The sequence below is a fragment of the Cryptomeria japonica genome, chromosome 6 (assembly GCF_030272615.1).
Source record: "Cryptomeria japonica chromosome 6, Sugi_1.0, whole genome shotgun sequence".
In the NCBI taxonomy this organism is placed as follows: domain Eukaryota; kingdom Viridiplantae; phylum Streptophyta; class Pinopsida; order Cupressales; family Cupressaceae; genus Cryptomeria; species Cryptomeria japonica.
This window is the reverse complement of record NC_081410.1, coordinates 1,941,395-1,950,238: the sequence shown is the minus strand read 5'-3', so window position 1 is coordinate 1,950,238 and position 8,844 is coordinate 1,941,395. Positions and strand designations below refer to the sequence as shown.

The 8,844-nt window shown below is 32.7% G+C and overlaps 1 non-coding gene across 1 annotated transcript; it reads right to left on the bottom strand.

Moving 5' to 3' along the window:
* Positions 1–591: 591 nt before the first annotated feature.
* On the bottom strand, positions 592–710 carry LOC131077592 (U5 spliceosomal RNA). Its single transcript, XR_009113605.2, has one exon. It is a non-coding gene; the product is annotated as a U5 spliceosomal RNA (small nuclear RNA).
* Between the last annotated feature and the right edge of the window lie 8,134 nt (positions 711–8,844).

Sequence of the window (8,844 nt, the reverse complement as noted above, 5' to 3'; positions counted from 1 at the left end):
AATGAACCTATCACTTGGATTTCTATCTAAGATTCTACAAACATCATTGTTAAAGGGAACTTTGTACCCTTTTCTAGTTAATTTTCCAACAATTTTCCAACACACATTAGATTATGTTTTAATCCAGGCACATAGTAAACATTAGGAATATACCTTTTTTCTCCATTTTTAATTAATACATGTATAACACCTTTCCCCATTACAAATACTACACTATCATTAGGCCACTGTGTCTTTTGCTTGGGTCAATGAATCCAAAACAAGTGCATAATGAAAGGACCTCGTATTTATTTGAACAAGAAAAATGTATTTATTTGAACAAGAAAAATGTATGATTTGTTGGGTGCTTGATGTTTGCAGTGGTTCAACTAGACATAAAGGGTACCATAAAATGATACATAAAGGGTACAATAAAATGATCGTGTTTTAGTGGACACGTGATCTTAAGAATTGTATGTAATTCTCTATCATGCTCAACACTAACGACCTCATAACCAAAACCCTTTGCTAATCATTAAATTCTAACGGTGTTTGAAATTTATTTTATAAAATCATCTGAATTGTTTTGGTTTTGGTTTTGGTATTATGGGCTTCCTCTAAGTAGTAGAGAAAGCCTCTAAAAATTGGCGTATGCCGCTTTGAGTGGCCAAGACACGGTATTCTTTAGTAAAAGGCGAAAGAATAGTTCGCTCTGCCTTGACCACGCAGCTCCGTGAAATTTTCATTAAACACGTTGGATGTTATATATCATCTCCATTCATCTTTTGATACTCAAACCAACGAATGTGGGAGTAAAAGTCAGAAACTGCAAATGGCATTTCTCAAAGCTGCGAGATTGACAACAAGAAATCGAATACAACGGAGCGTGTTCAACATTTCGATTCTATCTGCTTACAGAATGCCTCCCTCCAGTTTTTCTATGTATTCTAACAGTTTTGCTCCTGCGGGGATAATCAAAAATCTATTCTAACACTTTTCAAGGCTTTTTTCATAAGCCCCTTTTTGGCTACCGTTTTTGTTTGTTATCAAACTGAAATAAAATACTGAAATGCTGGGAGAGAAGGAAGTTTAGTGGATGGGAACATTACTAGTACTTAGCATCATCATCACTTGGATTACTTAGAAGATCTGATATAAAATTAGACGCTTGCGAAAGCAAAACGTACTCCTAAAATTAGACGCTTTCTTTAGCAGAACCTACTCACTAGCGTTCAAAAAAACTGAGCTATATATTTAGTCAATAATATAGAATAACCGATTGTACTTTTATACAAGGCAACAAACAATATACGGAATTGCTAACTTTATTGCCATGAGCGGGCAGTGAGGAAAGTTACGCATTAGGAGACTTTGAGTTCACTCCATCAACCAGACTTGAGGAAATCTGATATACTGTGTATCTGAGCCCTATATGATCTTTTTATAGTTAAAAAATGTGATTAAAATTATTGTTGAATTTGGATCAATTGATTTTCCCAAAAAAACTCTAAACTAGCACTAGCACTTGCATCCTTATCTCATAACATTTAAATTATATAACTTTCTATTATGGTTGTTGCAATTGATGGCATACAACCCATCACTATTAATCAAGTTGGATCTCTTAGAGATCCTCCCAATAATTTTTGTTGTTGCAATTGGTAGCATACAACCCATCACTATTAATCAAGTTGGATCTCTTAGAGATCCTCCAATAATTTTTTTTTCTCTTCCATTAATGACAATACCCACTTTGATAACCTCAGATACCTTAAAAGTTATTAAAAGTTCTATTATAATTTTAACATATTTATTTAATTTTCACATTGGAATTTCACCTTAGATAATGACATTGATAACAATTAGAAAATCACCCTCCAAATACAATTGTGATACTAATAATTTCTTGGCCATTTTGACTGCTAATAAAGTCACTTTCATTTTGAATTTATTGTTTGTACCTTCCTTTTGAATTTATTGTTTGTACCTTCCTTCAATCTTTTAGCTCTTATTGCCAAAATATTTATGTTCCAATCTCTTGCCACAAAGCCTACATTTGAACAGCTGGAATTCCCTGTTGACACCAATCGAAGTTGACTTTCACCCATCCTACATCTAGTTTCATCCAATCAACTTCCTTCCCCTTAGAATCCAAATCAAGCTCAAGAGACCCATTACATGCCAATGTTTATAATATATTAGAATTAGTAATATTATTTTATTGAAGTTAGAGTATAGTTAATATTACAAAAATATAATTCAATAATATAATTCTAAAATAACAATAATTCAAAATTATAATAATTATGAATTACAACAAATGTTTTTATTACAATACTATAAAGATAAGTACTCGCCACTACGTGACACTTATTTTATCATGTTATTGTAAGGCCTAGCGATCTCATTTCTCATTTCTATAAATAAATTGTCTCGTGCATGTAAACAATTTCTCTCACATCTAAAATAAATTTTAGGTAATTAATTATAAACATTTTTTTTACAATCATGTGGGAAGTTGTGACAGGAAAATTGTGTCATGCTTGTAAACAATTTCTCTCACGTCTGAAAATAAATTTTAGGTAATCAATAAACCATTTTCAATTCGACTTTTGTCAGCGGCCACTAATCACATAAACTCAAATTCAAATAAAATTTTAATGCTCAAGCTGAGTGGACTGGATGCTACGTATAGTGTGAATAAGTACCCTAATTAATAGAATTAATTATTATTAAATGCTACAAGTTGTGTTGTGCATCGCCTGAGTTACACCGCCCCTAGCAAGCCTTTTATAGGTAACATGTTGAAAGCTAAATAGAGTGAACAAAGAGTCTAAAGAATATGTGGACAACAGATAGGCCTTATGAGGCCAGTTCATTTATGGTACTCCTCTGCATCAAGGGAGATCCCATTACAACTCAAATTAAAAGGAGACACCAGGCTTGGCTTGACCATTTGTAGAATAGAAGAAGTTGAAAGTAGATGAGATAAAATAAAAATAGATACAGTCTAGATATGCTCAAATTACATACACTCTCATTTATACAGAGTTTCCAGCCAAGAAGAATACTTGCCGATTACAAAAAAATGAAGGTTCATAACTGATTTGCTATACATGGACAGGAAATAAATATTTGCCTAAGAAGTCTAACTAAAGTTTAGAAAACATGGAAAATCTTAACAAGTTAATTTCATGCTAACAACAAGTATGGAGGGGAAATGAGAAATAGTCTAGGAAACAACATTTGTAACATGCAGTTCATTTTTAATTGACTGCGTTAATGTAGGAGAAATTACTGATTGGTAACATTATCCCTTAATTTCTTTTACTAATAGCTTCAACATCTATTATTCCCAAATTTTCTCATAAACACTCAAAGTATTCCCTAGGTAATGCCTTAGTGAAAATATCACATAATTGATCTTCAAATCTAAAGAATTTAAGATAGATTTCACCATTGTTGACTATCTCTCTGATGAAGTGATATCTTGTATCAATGTACATGCTCTTTTGGTGAAAAACGTGATTTTTTGATAGTGCAATTGTTGATTTCTTGTCACAAAATACTCATGTTCGCTTCTCCTGTGCTTGCAATAGATCCTTCTAATTCTCCTCATAGATTGTTTGGCATGTTGCTGATGTGGCTACTACGTACTCAACTTCAGCCAATGAAAGTTTCACATCACTTGCTTCTTTGATTCCCATGAGATTGCGCCTATTCCACAATGAAAGAAATATCTGGAAGAACTCTTCCTATCATCAATATTACCTAGAAAATCACTATCAGTATAACCAATAAAATCAAATTCATTAGTTTTGGAATATAGAATTCCATATCATCTTGTTCCTGCAACATATCTAAGTATCATTTTTCCAACTTGCCAATGAGAGCCTTGACGTGAATCCATAAACATTGAAATCAAACAAACACGATACATGATGTTTGACCTTGTAGCTAAGATTGGATCAATATTTGACCCCTTGTCCTCTATGCTAATTGTTGTTTCTATCGCAACTGAAGTTGGTGTTGATTTACTATTCAACATTTTGAATTTTTTGAATACATCCTTAGCATAATTAGATTGACAAATAAAAATTCCTTTATCATATTGAACAACTTCAATGCCTAAGAAATATCTCATCAAACCCAAATATGTCATTTCAAATTCTTTCACCATTGCTAGCTTAAACATATCTATAGATAAATTACCTGTCAAAATTAAATCATCAACATATAGGAAAACAATCAAAACTTGATTTTGTTGATTCATTTTTATATAATGTAGGCTCACTACTACTTTTATTGAATCCTTCACTCAACAGATATGAATCAATTCGACTATATCAGGACCTAAGTGCATGTTTCAAACCATAGAGTGTCTTTTTCAATTTACAAACTTTACTTGCATGCCCATATACCTCACAACTAGGTGGTTGTTGAACATAAACTTCTTCAAAAAAAAACCATTCAACAAAGTTGATTTCACATCCATTTTAAAAACTTTCCAATTATTTTGTGTAGCTATTGCCAAAACCATTTGAATTGTATCTAGGCTAGAAAGTGGAGCAAATGTTTCATTATAGTCTACACCATATTGTTGTGCAAAATCTCTTGCTACTAATCTAGGCTTATCCTTGTCAATTTCACCTTCTGCATAAAATTTAGTTTTATAAACCCATTTGACATCAGTGTTATCCTTACCTTTAGGTAGATCCACAAGCTCCCATATCTGATTTATTTCAATAAAATTAATTTCTTCACCCATGGATTTGATCCAGTGTTCCTCCTTAACTACTTCTTCAAAACCCATAGGATCATGAGAGAATAAAGAAAAATTTGAGCAAAAATCCAAAACAAATTCTCCTTGTTCATATATCTCTTTCAAACTTCTCATTTTCTTATCTTTTAATATGGAATGTGTAGGATTTGACTCATTACCTCTACTTTTGGAGTGGAATTATCTCCATGACTTGATGATTGACCTTGCACAAGATTTCTAGGTGGAATGCTTGCTCCTACTTGATTTGATTGATCACCTTTCTCTTCTTGTTCTTCTTCACTATTTGGTATTGGTGCTCCACTTGTGACTACTCTATCAAAATTTCCATCTCATGCTTCTTCCCCCTTAAATATGGCATCCCTACTAATAATCATTTTCTCTGAAACTAGGTTATATAATCTATAAGCTTTTGATTCCTCACTATAACCAATGAAAATACATTTTTCACTCTTATCATCCAATTTTCTCCTTAATTTAGCTGGCACTAAAACATATGCAACACCTCCAAAGATTCTAAGATGAGATACAAAATGTTTCTGACCACTCCATGCTTCTTGTGGGATTTTGTCTTTAACACTCTTTGTAAGACTTTTGCTTAGAATGTATACTGCACATACTATTGCTTCAACCCAAAAGTCATTAGACAAGTTTATATCCTTTAACATACTCCTTTCCATCTCCATTATGGTTCTCTTTTTCCTCTCGGCTACACCATTTTTCTACGGTGTGTACTTTGTTGTGAATTATTTCTTAAGTCCATGATCTCTACAAAAATCTAAAAGTTCATTAGAATTGTATTCACTGCCCCTATCAGATCTGAGTACCTTGATGAAGAGAATACTCTGTTTTTCCATAATTGATTTGAACTCCTTAAATTTATTGAAAGCATGAAGAGTTCTCCTTGAGAAAGTATATCCAAGTTTTCTTGCTAAAATCATCAATAAATGTCAAAAAATATAGACTTCCTCCTAAGCATGGAGTTTGCATTGGACCACATATGTCAGTGTGAACTAACTCCAAAGGCACTCTTGCTCTACTTGAACTTCCTACTAGAAATATTTCTCTACGTTGTTTTTTTGTTATAAAAATTTCATAAGAATTAGCAAGTTGCATGTGATGGGTGGAAAACCTTTTACCATATTCTTCTTCTGCAATAAATTCAAGCCATCAAAATTAAGGTGCCCATACCTCAAATGTTAGATCCATGTCTGGTCTAAGATTTCTGCCTTGAAATTAGCTTCCTTTGTTCCTTGAATACCATGAATCTGTACGGGGGACATCTAGTTCCTTGTCATCTAAACCTTGGCAATGAACCTATCACTTGGATTTCTATCTAAGATTCTACAAACATCATTGTTAAAGGGAACTTTGTAGCCTTTTCTAGTTAATTTTCCAACACACATTAGATTATGTTTTAATTCAGGCACATAGTAAACATTAGGAATATACCTTTTTCTCCATTTTTAATTAATACATGTATAACACCTTTCCCCATTACAAATACTACACTATTATTCCCCAATTTTATCTCAGATTTCACATAATCATCCAAATTAGAAAATAACTCTCTATTCCTTGTCATGTGATTACTACATCCACTATCTAAAACCCTTACATCCTTAGAGCTTTCTTGTGCCACATTGTAAGTTATGAATAAACTACCTGAATTGTTATTAGATACATCTGAATGATTTGCACCGAGTTTTTTCAAATTTTGCTTGTTTCTTCTTACATTCATTTGAAAAATGACCATATTTCTTACAATAATAGCATTAAAAATTGGACTCATCAAACCTTTATGATTGTTCTTGAGATTGATTTATACCTTGTCCTTTATTATTGAAGCTATGATTGGAATGGCTAGTCCTTCCTCCTTGATCTGTATTCATTTGTCCACCTCTACCTATTCCTCTTCTTCTATAATTTGATCTTCCTCTTCCTCTACTTGATGATGTGTGAGCTCTAAAAGTATTCTTTGAAGAAGAACTATTATTTATGTTTATTCTAGACTCGTGAGATAATAAGGAACCATTAATTCATCTACAGATAACTAAGATAAGTTTTTTGATTCTTTAGTGGCAACAACAATTGCATCAAATCTATTAGGCATACTTCTAATAACTTTTTCAACCACAATCTAATCATAATTGTATTTCCCATGTGTCTTCAATTGATTAACAATGTTTATTACTTCTATTAAAAAATGATCTATAGAATCTAATCTATTCATATGAAGATTTTCAAAATTTCTCCTTAATGTTTGTAACTTAGATACCTTTATTTTTGTTGTACCTTGGTAAGCAGTTTGTAAGGCCTCCCAAGCTTGTTTGGACCTAGTTGATGTAGCAACTCTTGGAAACATTGAATTATCCATTTCTTGTTGAATGAAAAACAAAGCCTTAGCGTCCTTCTTCCTGTTATCCTTCAGCTGCTTTTTTTCTACTTGTGGTAATCCCTGATTGGCTGCCTCATCATGTGGTTCAGCAAAACCTTTCTCTACCAAATCCTATATATCTTGAGAACAAAATAATTTTTTCATCTTTATGGAACAAAAATCATAATTCTTACCATTGAAGATGGGAATTTGGGGCTGAGATATGCTGTTATTTGTTGCCATGGTATATTGGGCTGATTTCTTTCATTGGAAATGGTTACTTTGGGTTTTATCTTTTGGGTTATGAGAGGCTTACATCCATGTTGGCATTACATGATAAGTATGCTTATTTTATCTAAGAGATTGAATGGGGTTTTGGGTGTTGTTGTGGCCTTTCATTTGGGGTGATGTTGATTACATCATACTTGACACAATGATGCTTTTTTAGGTATTGGTTGAAGGACAAGTTATCATTTACAAGTTGTCTCTCTTCATTCTATTTTTTCTCTCATGTTTTGGGAGGATGGTGACATATTGTGGAAGAGTATGCAGCATTTGAGGATGGTGACACTTTGAAATGAGCATTGATTGATAGACTTCATATGCTTTGAGCTTCATTTCAGATTTGGTATTACCCATGCAGTGGGAGTTCTTGGATATGTGTGTACTTTATTGATAGGATTCAATACAAGGAGCTTGATTATGGTTTATGGTTTGATATAATATTGACATGAGTTTATTGATATTGGTTATACCTAGTAGGTATGGATGGTTGGATGTATTGGCATGTGTTATGGAAGTCATTTTTTATCATGTGTTTATTTCTTTATGATAGCAACTTAAAGCCTTTGTTATCACATTGGATTTGATGCTTGTGTTCTTCGATTAGTGCATCTTCACTTATTCCTTTTCTTCCATATGTGGCATGTTGGAGGATGAGATAATTTATTTCTTGAGATGGTGGTCACTTGGTTTTATTGTAGGGAAATTGATGGAGCACGAGAGCATTTTAGAGATTCATGTGGTTACATGTATGTCTATGATGATGCATTTAATTGATTGACCCTTATGCAATGTATACAGCAAGTGGGAGAATTTTGGGATAAGGTGTTGTACACCTTGCATAATATTTTTAATGTTTAATTATTTTATTATTATGTAAGGTGCACCTAGGGGAACCTAGATGGATGTGCATCACATAGAGATTGAACATTGAAATATTCTTGGGGCCACTTGATGCTTTGTATTGTAACATTGTAATTATTTAATATTAAGAAAAGATATTTAATAAAGAGAAAAAATAGTACCCAATATTAAATGAGGGATCAATGGTCTTGTGTTCACATGGTTTTACTTCTTTTTTGTTTTTGTGTGAGCTTAAGTATATAAAAGCAAACATATGTTTAGTGATTAAGGTTGGCTGGATTTTTGGGCAAACATTGTATTGAGTTATTTGGAGGATTGTATATCTTAAGCATGACATGGGTTCTATGGATTCATTATTGGATACATGGGAATGCATTAGAGGGCTTGATGGCTTGAGACTATTCATTATAACTCTATAAAATGTGCTTGGTATTGCTTTATGGATGAATAATACAATGGAGTATGGATTATTTTGGAGGTTGGATTTTTCCCTCGTGAGGTTTTTCCTAGGGTATATCTTGTGTTATCTTGTGGCTTTTTTATTTGATCATTGCATAATGGT